The 14,646-nt window shown below is 42.7% G+C and overlaps 1 protein-coding gene across 2 annotated transcripts in view; it reads right to left on the bottom strand.

The window, feature by feature from the left end:
- Nucleotides 1–14,646, bottom strand: part of C1qtnf7 (C1q and TNF related 7) — a 97,762-nt gene that overhangs the window by 59,390 nt on the left and 23,726 nt on the right. Inside the window, exon 1 of one of the 2 annotated variants that reach the window (XM_071614783.1) lies at nt 7,217–7,271. The exons of the other annotated variant lie outside the window; for it this stretch is intronic. The gene's annotated coding sequence lies outside the window, so the exon portion shown is untranslated. Of the gene's footprint in view, nt 1–7,216; nt 7,272–14,646 lie in introns of those variants that run through there. 2 annotated transcript variants of the gene reach the window in all.

Below are 14,646 nucleotides of genomic sequence, written 5' to 3'. Positions count from 1 at the left end.
GTGCACTGATGAGAAGGGCGACACACCATTGAGTGGGTTTGCTCTAATTTCTTGGGAAAGTTGATTCTTCAATTGTCTTCTCTGTCTGAGTTTGGTTTCATGAAAGGTTATGAACTTACTGAATAAAAGAAGCAAGGCAAGGGGAGGTGAGAGCTACCATTGCCTGAGTGCGTACTGCATGTGAGATGCTTCATCTAGTATATAGAAAATCTATATAGTTTATTTAATTCTAAAATGATTCTGTGGGTACCTATTTTTTCTCTCATTTTAAATATAAAGAAATCGAGGCATCCCACACCCAGTTAGGTACAGGTGGAATTCAGACCTTTAACTGTTAGCCAAATCCATGTTCTTCCCATTTCATCTACTTCAGGTAGGATTCTCTCTATCTGCCTTTATTGCTCACTCTACCAATATTTTCATGTTCACAAGAATTGTTAAATATTGGAGATGCAGCTAGTGAATGTTTGTGCAATGTAGTCCTATTTATGCATAAAATCCCAAATTTATTGTTTTCATAAATAGGAATTTTTAGCATATATTGACAGGTAGGTACACATTCAAAGCCCATTTTAATTCACTTTCCCTTGATTTTTTTTCTAAATCAAATACTAAAAAGCAAAATGTACAGATGTTCATTGTTACCAGGGATGACCATTTGTTATGGTTTAGATGTTAGGTGTCCCCAAAAAGCTCATGTGTGAGACAATGCAAGAGGTTTAGAGGTAATGATTGGGTTATGAGAGTCTTAACCTAATCAGTGCATTAATCCTCTGACAGGGATAAACTGGGTGGTGCTGGAGGCAGGTAGGGTGTGGCTGGAGGAGGTGGTCACTGGGGGTGTGCCATAGGGGTAATTATTTGCCCATGATGAGGGCATCTCTCTCTCTCTGCTTCCTGGTGGCCATGTCCTGAGTCACTTTTCTCCACCATGTATTCTTACACGATGTCCTGCCACACCTCGGGCCCAGAGCAATGGAGTCAGCTGTCTATGAACTGAGACCTCTGAATCCATGAATGACAAATAAACTCTTCCTCCTCTAAAATTATTCTTTCCAGGTTTTTTTTTTTTTTGGTCAGAGTGGCATAAAAGCTGACTAAAATAGCCATGTTACATACACAGTTTGGCTAATAAGATGCCCATGGCATGTCTTGGAATAGGGCTTCCTCTCCCAAATTAAACAGCAAAGTTCGACAGGCGAAGTCTTTGCTGAATATAAACTCAACATTAAAAATACAATGGCTATGTCACCACCATAAGAATGAAAGCCACATGCTAACATTGGTGGAGCAGGAACACGGCAGGAGACGGGTTTCTTGATGACTTCCTGGAATAGCTATACCACCCCTGGACCACCTACTCTGAGCTTCTTATATGAGGGAAAAATAAACCTTTAGATATTAAAGGAAGTGGGTTTTCTCAGACAGACAAACACTAACTGATAGAATAGAATTTTAAAAGACCTTCCTATTTTCCTACATAGTTTTATTTTCACACCAGTTTTTGTCCTGATCTGTATTCCCCAAACATTGGAAAGTAGACAATAGATTCTTTGGCATAGGGTTCCTTTCGTTGGGCACAAGTTGGAACAGAGTCTCATCCCCTCTCTGGCTGTGGGAAAAGGGTCAGCACGGTTGTGATCCAGGAGACTGTGGCCCTTCCAGATCATCTGCGCATCACTAGCCAAAACCATCAGATGGGGTGGGAGAGGGGGTCAAGGGCTGGGCGGTACATGTCCTCACCATTTTGCTTTGTATGGATGTAGACTTGGCCTTTGCCTGGAAAGCTGAGCAAGGAACTTGAGGAAACACTTTGTCTATCTTTCACCTTGGGGAAGACCACACTGAAGTCATACCAGACATACATGATAACCAATCTGGTTTTAATAGACCTCCAAGGAAGACAGTTCCTCAGCCTCTTCCCTCAGGAGGCCATTTCAACATTTAAAAACTTGCAGTAAATTCTTCTTTTACTTAAAAAGAACGTGTACTGCATGTTTGAAGGAAGTGTCTTTTCGATCTCTAAGGCAGATCGGTGGGGCAGAAAGCCATGCAGTCAGGCAGTCCTGGGTTAAACTGTAGCTCCTCTACTTATGAGCTGGGGCACTTCCTTGTGACTTCACTTCCTTGAGCCTCGGCTCCTTATCTATAAAATGAGGGGGCAATAGCTACACTAAGCCTCCAGGAGTCACAGTGGGGAATGTATTACTAAACACTGGAAATACCATTTGCCAGGATGGTACCTAGCTGCAACGCCCATCAGCCCCTGCCACACACTCTGTGTGAGAGTTCTGTAGAGCCCTTAGGAATACCATGGGGTTTCTCTACAACATTTCCTACCATGGGCTCATTAACTCCAGTTTCCTAATCTTACCCTCTTTGCTCTTACTTTTTAGTCCTTGAATCTGAACTTGGAAACTCTTTTTCCAACAATTTTTTTAAAAATATGTGTTTTTCAATTGGAAGTGATTGCATTTTTACAAAGTAGGCAAAAACAACAACAGCAAAAAAGAAATGAGAACTTGAAAATTGGAAACATCGACCTGTATAGTTTATGTGGCTGGGCACCCCAAATTCTCATTCTAGGTTGTGACTCCATAATTGAGGTTTGCACTGTGGTGACAAAAGCAAAAATATAGCAATAAGACAATTGTCTGGATCGTGACAGCCAAGAATATTCTGGCTGCCATTTTTTTTTTTTTTGTTGTTGTTGTTAATTGAAAGACAGTCTCCTCTGGTGCAAATTTTCTGCTTTGTTGACCTTCCTTTTGGGTAGACGCTGTCTCAGACTCAAGTGAGGTCTGCTGCACCATTTTAAGAAAGGAAACGTTTCAGACCATGGACTGTTTTTAAAAGCTGTACACATGACTCTTGGCTACAAGAGCACTGGATCTTCTGGCTTCTGGCAGCTCCGTATGTTGGCTCCACAAGCATATGTACGATTTCAGACTTGCAGCCACACATGAAGTAATCGTGAAGCCACACAATTCATCCCTAAAAATATGCCATACAGTGGTTCTTGTCTTCTCCAACAAAGTAATCCCTAGAAATTGTGATGATTTAAAATTTTTAAAAAATCATTAATTTAATCTTCATTCACTAAAGAACATTTTTTAAAAAGTTCAGAAACTGAAAGAATAAAGCAACTACTGTAGTGGAGTTGGGTTCAGAGATTTTTTTCCCCCTTCTTCTTTTTGTACAATTATTCAAAGCACATGATACTAAAAATGAGAAAGAAAATTCAATACAGAGTTTCAGGGCTGAAGGAAGCCCCAGAGGTGCTTTGCTCTAGCTCTGGAGTGTGCAGGTGATGTAGACCTAGAAAGAGTCGCAATGATACGTTTAGTGTCACATGGTTAGAAGCTTAACTGTGGCTTTGTGTCATCATGTTTTTCTTATGATTCAAGACTGCACTAGGAGCCATTTCCCTAATGAGGGGTCCTGGGCCTCTTGGCTAAAGATGGGTCCTCCTCCTGGCACTGCTAGTCATTGTATCCACTGCATATTTTGAGTTTCTCATAGCACTTAGTCTTGCTGTTACTTTCTTGATAATGACTTTGTCATTTGTCACTTCCTCTAAAGTGCAAACTCCAAGAAGCCAGGGACTTTGGTTCTTATTCGCTGTTATGTCTTGAACAATGTGCAGCACATGGTAAGTGCTCAGTGGAGACTTCTGGACTGAATGGGCCAGAGCTGGAGAAGGAAGGATGTCCTGTTGGTTAGGTACCTGTCATGCTGGGTGCTGTGCTCAGTTATGTCTGCTATACAAACTTACGAAGTAAGTGACGTGCTTGGAGTCCTAAAGTTGAAAAGTGGTAAGAGAGTATATAAAGCCAGTGATATTTCCCTTCAAGTTCTGACATCTGCCACGACACCATGGGAGATTATTTCCAGTGTTCAATACTTTCTGTCCCATGACATCTAAAGCTCCCAGGTTCCAAGTACATGCTTTGGCAATCTCCCTCTTGGTTTGTACCTATCTGTGCTGCAGTAGTCTTCAGAGAAATCAACTGGAATAAATTTTATTCAGCTCAGTAAATATTCTTTGTTTCTGACTTTTCTGTAATAAGCTTATCGAGTATATTTCTCAGATTATAGATGTGATATTTTACTCTCTCCTAATTTGTTGATGGATTCTATTGAGTTGTCCCAGTTTGCAACAAAGCCTAGAAAAGGAAGAAAGCTACCCATCTGCTGATTAATGGAGGCTGATGCAATCGAAGGGATTGATGGCAAAAAGTTCAGATGGTCACAGGGCTCAGAAAGTAACATGTGCCAAAAGATGAAGCAAGCCCTGGAATATAGACGAGACAGTAAATAACCCCGAGGTGCTATTGACTCTGATCCGCAATTCTGAGTGGAGAGGAAATGCCAAATACCTGTACTTAACAGAGTTTTCTACCTTCTTCAGGTGAAGGTCCCATCAGACATGACAATCTTTGCTTCTTCCCAGATCACAGAACTCGCTGAGGACAGCAATCGTCAAAGTTTGTTGTACATGTGAAACATCTGGAGAAGTCCCTCACAAAGTGGCACAGGGACCTGCGTTAGTTGATGAAGCAGGCAGTGAGGGCCTAATTGATGTGTCCTTGTCACCACTGTCTAGCTTACTATTCTCCACAGGGCATGTATGCAACTGACCTGGTCACAGATTCGCAAGACAAGGAAGGAACATGGGTCGTTAAAAGAGCACAGGATTTGGAATTTGGAGACCTGCGTTTGGATCCCAGCCCTGTAAATTGCTAGGGGTGTGACTGTGGGCGAGATTCTTCATGTCTTTGAACTTCAGTCTGTTTGTCTGAAATCATCAAGGTTAGCAATGTTTATGTAGAGGGCATTGTGAGAGCCGGGAAAGGAATGTGAAGGAACCCAACGCCAACGGGAAGGAGGCAGCAGTTGGAGAGCAGACTTTCTCCATTAGGATCAAAGCAGATTGTTTCCTTCCACATCCCAGCCTGCCCTCATCTCTCTATGTGGCCAGGAGTGAGTTAACCTCCCTAGCTTTAGTTTCTTCATATACGAAAGAGACAAAAACAACACCTACCCGAACTCTCACCCTTTTCCTGAATCCTGCTGTTATAACCTCTATTTTATAGCAAGGAAACTGAGGCACAGAGGAATTCAGCAACCAACATGGGATCACATCTGGTCTGTGCCCCCGGGCGCTCTGGATTCTGACCTCTATCCCTTGGTAGAGATCCTCCGGCTCCACATAGCAGGTGGGACAAGGCCAGTCAAGGGCCTGGAAATTGGCAAGCACTCAGAAAATATTTCCTAATACTTGAATAATTTCCTTTTCTGTCACGCGTCCAGCATGGGCTTCATGAAAGAAGGTTTGGTTCATAAGAAATTACTAGGGAGTTTTAAATTAAAGAGACAGACTCTCATTACCTTTAATTATCAGTTCCAAGGCTTCTCCTAGCTCCTGCCTCCAGCCACCTAAAGCGGTGGCGAGGTTTACAGAAGAGACTAGCGAGAGAGGGAGAGCACGCCAGGGAGTGAGCTTTTATTGGGGAACAAAAAATTCCAGGGAAAATCCCATCCAATGAAGGTTAAGGGGGGCAGCACCCTAAGGTCAAGGACGACGATTGGGTCTTCAGGACAGTGGCCAGGCACGCCTCTGCACGGACAAACCCTCGGACCTGGGAAAGGGTGGGGAAGGCTCAGACACAGCTGTGTTTAAGCGCCTCTCACCCAGCCAGGGAGGAACTCAAATCACGTGCGAGGATGGCCTCCCACATCCTTTCACTTTCCAAACTTGTATCCCTCCATTTTATGACATGGCCCACCATACAACTCAAACAGCAGCCACCTTTTGCAGTGACCCATGAAAATGGTAGCTCACTTGGGCTCAGCTATAGCCATGTATCCAAGAAGCGGGGAGTGCTATGGCGCACTCGCTCTGTGTTGCTGTCACACACCGGGCACATAGTCTCTATTTACTAGGTAAAGGTGAAAGGTTAGCTATCAATTCAGGCTGATGTGGAGACAACTTGCTTGCTAAAGGGCTGTAACAAGTTCCCAGTAATTATGAGGCCTCTTTCTGCCGGGAGCCTCTTGAACCTTAAGCTTGTGTTGACATTACTGACACACCGAGAGCAGAACGATCTCCTGTCTCAGGACATCCACGTGAGAGCCCAAGTAACTCAGAAGAACAAAGTCTGATACTATCAACCAGAGTCAAAGACAGGTATTCGTGCAAATTTGGGAGCATTCTAGGGAGTTGGGAGTTGGGAGGGTAAGGGGCTTGAATATTTAAATCAAGAATATGGTCAACTGGGAGGTGCAGTCTGATGATGGGGCAGAAGGTGACATCTGGGGACATATATTCTATGCAGCCACAGAACACAGGACAAAGAAACCTGAAAAAAGACCCTTAATTTCCTGGGAAGGTGGAGGGTTTAATGGAACAAGGATTGATCAAAAAACACAATTATTTCCCTTAAGTGTGTTATACTCCCTCAATTACTTCCTGGTCATCAACCACAGTCTGATTTAAGACGCCTGTAAAAGAATCACAAACTAATACAATGCATTGTTTATGATATGCAATCCACTCATATAATTCCTGTTAATAAGAACCCATAGTTTTATCAACAAATGTAGAGGCTTATGCTCATATATTGCCATGATTACTTTATCCCCCCATAGCCGTGGGGAGCTATGAGCACATTTGTTTAATCATAAAATAGACAGTAAATAAATCAGCACCCTTAACCAAAAATAAATCGAGCACAGGATTTATACCACTACAAAGAAACCTCCACAGAACAATATTAGCTTTAATGTTTCCTTTTTCCTCCATTAAGACCCTGCAGTATATCAAAACAAAGGAAGCATCCTAAACTTGAATTATATAGAGACTCGATGACAAATCTGTTCTGGGCAGGAAGCACCGAGCCACTCCTGCTCGCTCCTGCCGTCTGGGTCGGCCTCCTGCTCCTACCGAGTGGATCTATAGCTCCAGAGGAGCAGCGCCAGGTCCAGGGCTGGGCAAAACCAAGGCCGATCTGGCCACTTTCGCTTTCCCTCTGTGGCTCAGCAGCAGCATCCCTTTGAGATGCTTTATTGACTGAGCCTTGGTCAGTAAACACCCCCGTACATCACAGAAGAACAGAGGGAGTAATGCCGACATGAGCCAAAGAATACTTCTCTCGGAGGAAGAACGCCTGAAGGAGTCCTTCCTCATGGACGGGAGAGAGGGCTGTTTACTTACAGAGCTCGCAGGGCTGTCCAGCAGCTGGATTCTTTGAACTCAGCGCGCGCAGATGTGGAGTCTTCGCTCAAAATCCCCTTCCCTCTGGCAGCAAGGAGCACTCATAACTCTCTGCGGCTTCAGCTTGATAAGCTAGTTCTTGATTTGCTTTCCAAATTGTCCTCCTAGGCTTTCAAGGGTGGCAGAGAGAGGCAGCGTACAAAGCTGCTGGGGTGCAATGACACTGGGGCCTCCACGGACCTCCCGATTGTTTGATGGAGCCTCACAAACAAAAATAAATATCTTCTTTATCTGTTGGCTCCGGCCTCAAGTCATATTTGGGAAACAGCACAACGAGTCTGGACAACGCTTGTTCTGAACGCAAAATACTCAAGTTGAATGGCTTCTTTTTCACACTGGGGAAAAGGGGGTACCTCTGACCAGCTGTCAGGAGGATTTCTTACCAGCTCCTTATGGGGATGTTCTTGGAGGTGGTGAAATTTGTCTCCTCTAGTTGGCAGTCAAGGGGGAAGCAGCGCAGGGCTGGAGGGACCTGGCCAGGCTCACACAGTTGGTGGAAGGACTGGAACCCGGGGCCTCCTGATTGTCAAGCCAGAGTTCTCTGCACCACTGGCAGGCAGAGGTGGAGGCCAGGGTTTGAGATCTGGCTCTTGGCCTTTAGGATTCACGCCACTGGACTAGGTCCTTGTGCTTCTGAGTCTCTATTCTCACAGCTGCACAATTGCATTTGTGGTAATGGTGATCCTTGCTTGGTCCCACAGCGTGGTGACTGTTGTGAAAGAGCTTCATGGAGAATGGAAGCAGTTGTACACACTATGGAGTTATGTCAGCATGGTCCCACCCATGAGATGCTTTTTTCCCTTTCCGTTTGATATTCCACTCGATGTTACATCCCATGTTGAAAGAAGCCACCAAGTGACTTTTGGGTAAAGGATAATACAGGTCGGGGAATGCAATAGGATATGGAGAAAACTTTTGACCTTGGGTAACCAGGTCAAGATCAGAAGGAAGGGTGTAGAGCTTGTCTAGGCATCTGCTGAAGGAAAAACTGGATCCGGAGACTGAACACTCCTGGCTCTGGCACTGCCCAGAAGACTTGTCAGTTTAAACATGGGGTCATTTAAACCTTCCAGACCACACCAGGACACAGTTCCTCATGTTGTTGTGCTCACCTTGTTTTGTTCTGGAGAGGGCGTTTTGGGGGTGATTAAATCATGAGAATGATACACACATGGGTGGAATTGAGGACTTTATGAAAGGACTGAAAGGCCGTTTTTGCCCTCTGCGCCTTTGTCATGTGAGGACACAGCATTCGACCCCTCTGGAGGATGCAGCAACTAGACGCCATCTTGGAAGCAAAGACCTGGCCCTCACCAGACACTCAACCTGCTTTCACTTGGATTTGGGGCCTCACAGCTTCCAGAACTGTAAATTTCTATAGTTTATGAATCACCCCATGTGGCATTTACTGGCATTTACTGTAGCATTACTATGGGACTAAGAGTAATTTATTTATTTATTTATTTATTTTTAGGAAATAATACAGAGAAAATGCTGTTGCTGGGAGGGTATTGCTTCCATGCCCCCTTCCGTCATGGCATTGACCCGCACCCTTAGTGCCAGTGCTCCTGGGTTCCATCTTGACCTTCTTTTCTTTTAAGGAGCAAATTTCACTTTCCTTCCTCTGTCATCTACCTCTTTTCATATGACCCTCTCTGCTGGCCCCCGTGGGTTTTCTTTGTTTTTGTTCGAATTGTCCTCTTTTCTCATATAATAGTAAGAGTGAAAAACAAAAAGAAATATGGTGCTCAACTGCAGAGAAAAGCATCCACAGGGTCTTGATGTGTGTGTGGGGGGGTCATCTTTATCCTTGAAGTAGTCACAAATACCAGATGAATCAAGACCAGCTTCCCTTTCAAAAATGTTCAAGCCCCAAATCCAACTCATATTTACTTATTCCATTCACTTCCTTTGCCCTTTCACAAACTCACCCCTTAAATGTCATTTCAGTTAAGAGTTGCACTCTATCATCTGTAAGAGCAATTTTCTAATTGAGCCTTGTCTTAGCTTGGGCTGCCACATGAATTCTTTAGGGGACACAATTCAGTCTATATATAGCAAGCCTGGAGAAATTAAGAGAGCTAACATTGATTAAGCCTCCTGGTTTCTTCCCTCATTGAATCCTTAAAACAACTTTGAGAGGTTGGTAGTCATGTTTCCAAGGTCACAAAGCTAATAAGTGGCAGTTTCCAAAGTAAACTGGGATGACCAGAGCCCTGATCTTTTCATGACACATTTGGCCTCCCTCTGTCCTTCTCTCTTAGATTCTGAGCCATGACCCTCAGTTCTTCCTTCTTAATTCCTGATTTAGTGGCCTTGAGGGTAGGACATTGTTATTCAAAGTATTGTGAGAAGGAAAAGGGAGTAGGGGAAGTTAGGGTCTGTGCTGAGGGGAGGCTGATGGCTGTGACGTCAGCTATGACATGTCCTCCCTGCCTCCTTTCTGTTGATAGATTCTTCTCATTGATTTGAACTCAGCTCACATGTTACTTCTTTAGGGAAGCTTTCTTTGATCTGCCACTCACCCACATTGCTATATTTTCTCATACTCTCCCATAATTCACCTTCATAACTTTTCTCCTTTTATAATACTTCATAAATGTTTTGTCACTATAGTGGTTATAATAGTGTTTACATACTTCTAAGATAACCTGTGCAGTGTCTGTCTCCCTCACTACTCTCTGAGGTTCCTTGCTCACTAAGGTGTCCCTAGTCATCGGGGCAGTGGTGTGAGAGTCTTCAGGGGAAGAAGGGGGATTAGGTTAAGATAAACAGTAGTAGAACTGCACTATGAGATTCACCTGAAGCAGCAAAGAATTACAAATATGTCTGAGAGCACAGTCTAATGGGGCCCCTTTATTTAGTCATCTATGAACCACCAAATGTATGCTTCTCCTTTTTATTTGGCACAAGGATGCCAGCATTGGCTAATTGAGGATGAGTTTCTCTGAGGAAAGAGAGGCAGCTGAGATCCTGGGTCACATCTGCTGGCTTGCCAGTCACCCTCTGGATTCCTGCAGGGGCAGCACAGCTCATTCATATCCTATCAGCCTCAGTCTCTTGGTAGAAAGAGGGGAAGCAGGACTCTGATGAAATAGGGGATAAAGAGGTAGGAACCTGCTGGGAGGAACTGCTATCAGAGAAGGGTATTTTAAGTAAAGGGAACACATGGGTGAAGACATGGAATGATAGCATGTTGGGCTTAGAGAACTAAGGAGCATATTTTGATCATGGACTGCAGGGAAATGTGATAATGGAAATGAAAGTGCCAGATGAGTGTTATGTGTTTTCATGATTATTTTTTTTCTCAGCACTGTTTGGAGGGCCAATGGGTACATGTGGAACTGTTTTATAAACTGGGAAAAATCCCTTGAAAATATTTTTATTATAAATTCTTTTGGATGAAGATAGCTAGAATATTAGACTAGAGAACCATGTTGGGAAAGTGAATTATGTATGAATTTCTTCTATTTATAAACTGAGATTTTTGATTATCTTTCTTCTAATCTTCTTTCAAAGTCTAGATCATAAGTTTACAGAATCTGTTAAATATCGGTGAGTCAAGATGTATGCTTTCAATTCAACATTGTCCCTGATCCTTTTCTGTGTGTCTGTCTGTCTCCTCCCTCCCCCATTGTGGACTGGAAGAGTCTGGGACTACATTTCCCAGAATCCTTTGAAAGCAGAGGCCCCATTAGAGTCATCTGATGAGAGCACCCACAGGATGTGTGAGACAGAAAGGAAGTGGGAACATTATTCTTTGATGGCGGTTGCAGACAGAGCAAGAACAATGAGCTGCTGTGAGGTTTGCAGGAGCTCCAGGGTGAGATTCTTAAATCACACATTTAACAGCAATCTTGTGCTTCTGGGTTTGCAGTAAAACAGCACTGTTTTCTACAATCGTTGTTTCCACCATCCCCTTTTAAGAAAGCTTTTTATTTAGAAATAATTATAGACTTCTGGAAAGTTAGAAAAACAAAAACAAACAACAACAACAAAACAAATTAGCTTCCCTCTATAGAGACATCTCTGGAGCCCTTAATCAGCTCATCTTGTCTGCAGAGATGCACAAAATCTTGGTAAAACAGAGTAGTTTTTTTTCCTCACTCTTCCCTCTGACTTTCTAACCACAAGTGATCATTGTTCTTTCACATTTAAGACACATTTCCTCTCAAAGTGCCCTGGTTTGTAGAGATGCCACTGGCTCCAACTTAAAAAAAATGATTTTTATAACAGCATTGAAATCACATGTTTCAGAAGGTGATCTTGGCTGTACATTCACCATTTAGTTTGCTTTTCCAGAATAAATAAACGGTCTGCCCTAAAGAACCGTACACATCTTCCTCTCTACAGGACCAAGAATAGAATCATGGTTGACATTTGTTATAGCCTAGCACAGGTCACTGATTTTCCTGGGCATTATCTTAATGAATCCTCACCAGTATATTGGCAGAAAATTTAAGTTATTAAAAATCTCAAGGTAATGAAAGATGGAATGGAAATAAGAACCATGTGGGGTGGCTCCAACCCCTTCCTGAATGCACTAAACTGCTTTTCTTGAAGATGACAATATTTTTCTTCTTAATTAGATTTCAAAAACATTAGTGTCTGAAAATCAGCCTGAGCCCTCTGGACACTGATATGCATGAGCCCCAATCAGGTGCACTGGCTGCTCAGTCTGTCTGATAAAAAAAAATCAATTTATAGAAAAATGCCAGTGAACAAGTGGCATAGGTGGTACTGTATAGTGACAAATATCGTGAAAGTGATTTGGGAATGCTGACTTATCCTTGGAAACCTTGTTGTGAGGAAGAATTTGGTTCACATCTAAAGTAGAGTCGATTCTTAGAACTTCACACTTTAAGAAAGGCAACAAAATTCAAAACATTCTAAAAATATATAATTTAGTACACTATTTTCTCCAGCAGTGATTCTCTTCTGAAGACTGGAAATTGCTTCCCTTCTAATCTTAATATTTTGATTGAAGACATTCAAATACAGAACTGGCTTCAAAGCATAGTTTGTGGCCAAGAAGTATTTCCTGGTTTACATTGCTTAATGAATGATAATATTCATGCAAAAGAAGAAAGGCACTGCAAATCCTAGCTATTGACATTATTCATGGATACATCTTCTATAAACAGTTATACCAAAAAACTGTCTCTTAAAGGTGCCCAATCTCATGCACCTCTGAATTTTAATCTTCTCATCTTACAATCATCACCAACTGTTTTTTACCTCTTCCCCCCAATTCTTCCATTCCCTCCACTTGGCCATCATGACCACAGTATCTAGAACACCTACAGAAACAGTACCTACCCATCTTGTCTTAACAGTGAAGCTTCCACTTATGGGGTAGGTTCTGCAGGATAAGTGAGGCTGGCTTATTTTAGTCAAGTCTCATAAAACAGCAACTTGGGAGAATGCAAACAAAGTCTAAGTCACATGTTCCTTTAAAGGTATATGGGTAAATAAGAGAGAGAAAAAGCAAGGAAAAGAATGAAGGAAGAATCATCTGAAAGGGAGGAAGGAAAAGAAAAGAGAAAAAGAGAGAAAGTGAAAGAAAAAGAAACAAAGAGCAGGCGAGGAGGAAGGACAGACCCTGAGACTCCAAATGAAGCAGATGCAGTCTGTCCCTGTGCCCCTGGGACCGTCTACTATAGCACACATTTTTCCACGGATGAAGCAACTCATAAACTGACCCCAGACCTCAACCCACACTAAGATTTCCACTTAGGAGTACCATTTTGAGGCTGGGTGGTCAGCTGTCCTGGTTTTTCCTACAGGCTGAGAGGTGGGAGTTTCAGATTTGAAACTGGGATTATTGAGACAACCCAGGGCTGTTTGCCTGGGACTGAGGAGTCCACAGCATGGGACATTCGGTGCTGAGCCGGGAAAGTCCCGGTAAGATGGGAAAAGTAGGTTTCCTGGTCTTTGGGCAAAATCGTTCATCTTATCTCATATGTCCTTTGAGCATTGTGTGCTTTTTAGCTACTAGTGGCCCATCTTCCATGTGCAGTCAGTGTTCTCTGCTCCCTATAGTGGACATCTTTCTCTTCCTGCCTGTCCAGTGCTCCATAGCCCATTTTCTGTCTTACATGGCTTAAGCTGGGTTGTCATGTGTAGCATCCTTCATGTCCCCTGCCTTACCCACGGTGAGCAAGTACAAGCTGAGGTAGGCACAGCAGGCCATCTAAAGTGCCAGGCTACAATGAATAGTTGAGCCTTGATGTAACCCAGTTAATACAGCCTTTGGGAGAGAAATGTTTTTGCTTCTGGTGGAGACTATCATAATGTATCTTCTCCACCATGTATGATGATGATGATGATAATGATGATGATGATAGGGGGTGGGGGAGGATATCCAGAACACCTGGTTCCCACCATCCATGAAGCTAACTTTATTCCAAGGTTGCCTAATTACATAAGTTAACGTTTCCCCTTTTTTCTTAACCTAGTTTTAGGTGGGTGCCTGTCATGTGTAACCAATAGTTGTGACTAATAGACGCACAACTCTTTTGTTCTGGACTCTGTCCTCTGAGACAGGTTTAGGATAAACCATGTGAAATGGTCAATATTCAAATTCCTTTGGCTGCAAAAGTGTAAATTTCATCTGGCTCAATTTAAGTATTATTATTTCTATTTTACAGATGAGGAGAAAACTGTGGTGATAAGTAACAGGCTCAAGGTTTATATTTATTAGATGGCAGACCTGGGAATCCAATCCAGATCTGTTTAAGGTACACAGCATATTTTTAGTGTTTATGCTGCTTGAAAAAAAAAATCTCTCAAGAGATCTCCTAGCTCACATTAGGTTTTGACTCAGCCTATGTGTAAATTAGTATATGTTGCCAAACACCTGCTTGTTTGCTTCCAAAATCCTTGTTTGACCAGCTGTTTCATGATGAGGAGTCAGATACATGAGTGTGTAAAGCAAGATAGGAAACAGTATCTAGCTCTGGTGTGAATTTACATTTTGCAGAGATGAAGTTCCAGGAGATGATATATCGGATTTCTAAATTCATTGCAGCTTTGGTTTTCACCAACAATCCAGAGGTACTATTTTTGCCTCATAAAGGAGAGATTCTTACATTCAACTCTGTCTGGAGAGACCGCTTAACCATTTCCCATAACTCAAACCCAATGTATGTACAACACAGCTGTGTCAGTGAGATAAGAATTCTGGGTACTTGCTTTTATCATCCTTGTCCCATATGCTTGGCTACTGATGTAACAGAAGGATGCTTGCCCAGGAAGTATTTGTTTTTCATGGTGTGTTCTATACATGCTATAAAAAATTTCAGAGTATGATTTTGAGAAGCTTATGGGTCATTTCTTTAGTATTTTTCATATGTGAGGTTACTGCCTTT

The sequence above is a fragment of the Marmota flaviventris genome, chromosome 7 (genome assembly GCF_047511675.1).
Source record: "Marmota flaviventris isolate mMarFla1 chromosome 7, mMarFla1.hap1, whole genome shotgun sequence".
NCBI classification, from domain to species: domain Eukaryota; kingdom Metazoa; phylum Chordata; class Mammalia; order Rodentia; family Sciuridae; genus Marmota; species Marmota flaviventris.
This window is presented reverse-complemented; position numbering and strand designations above follow the sequence as displayed.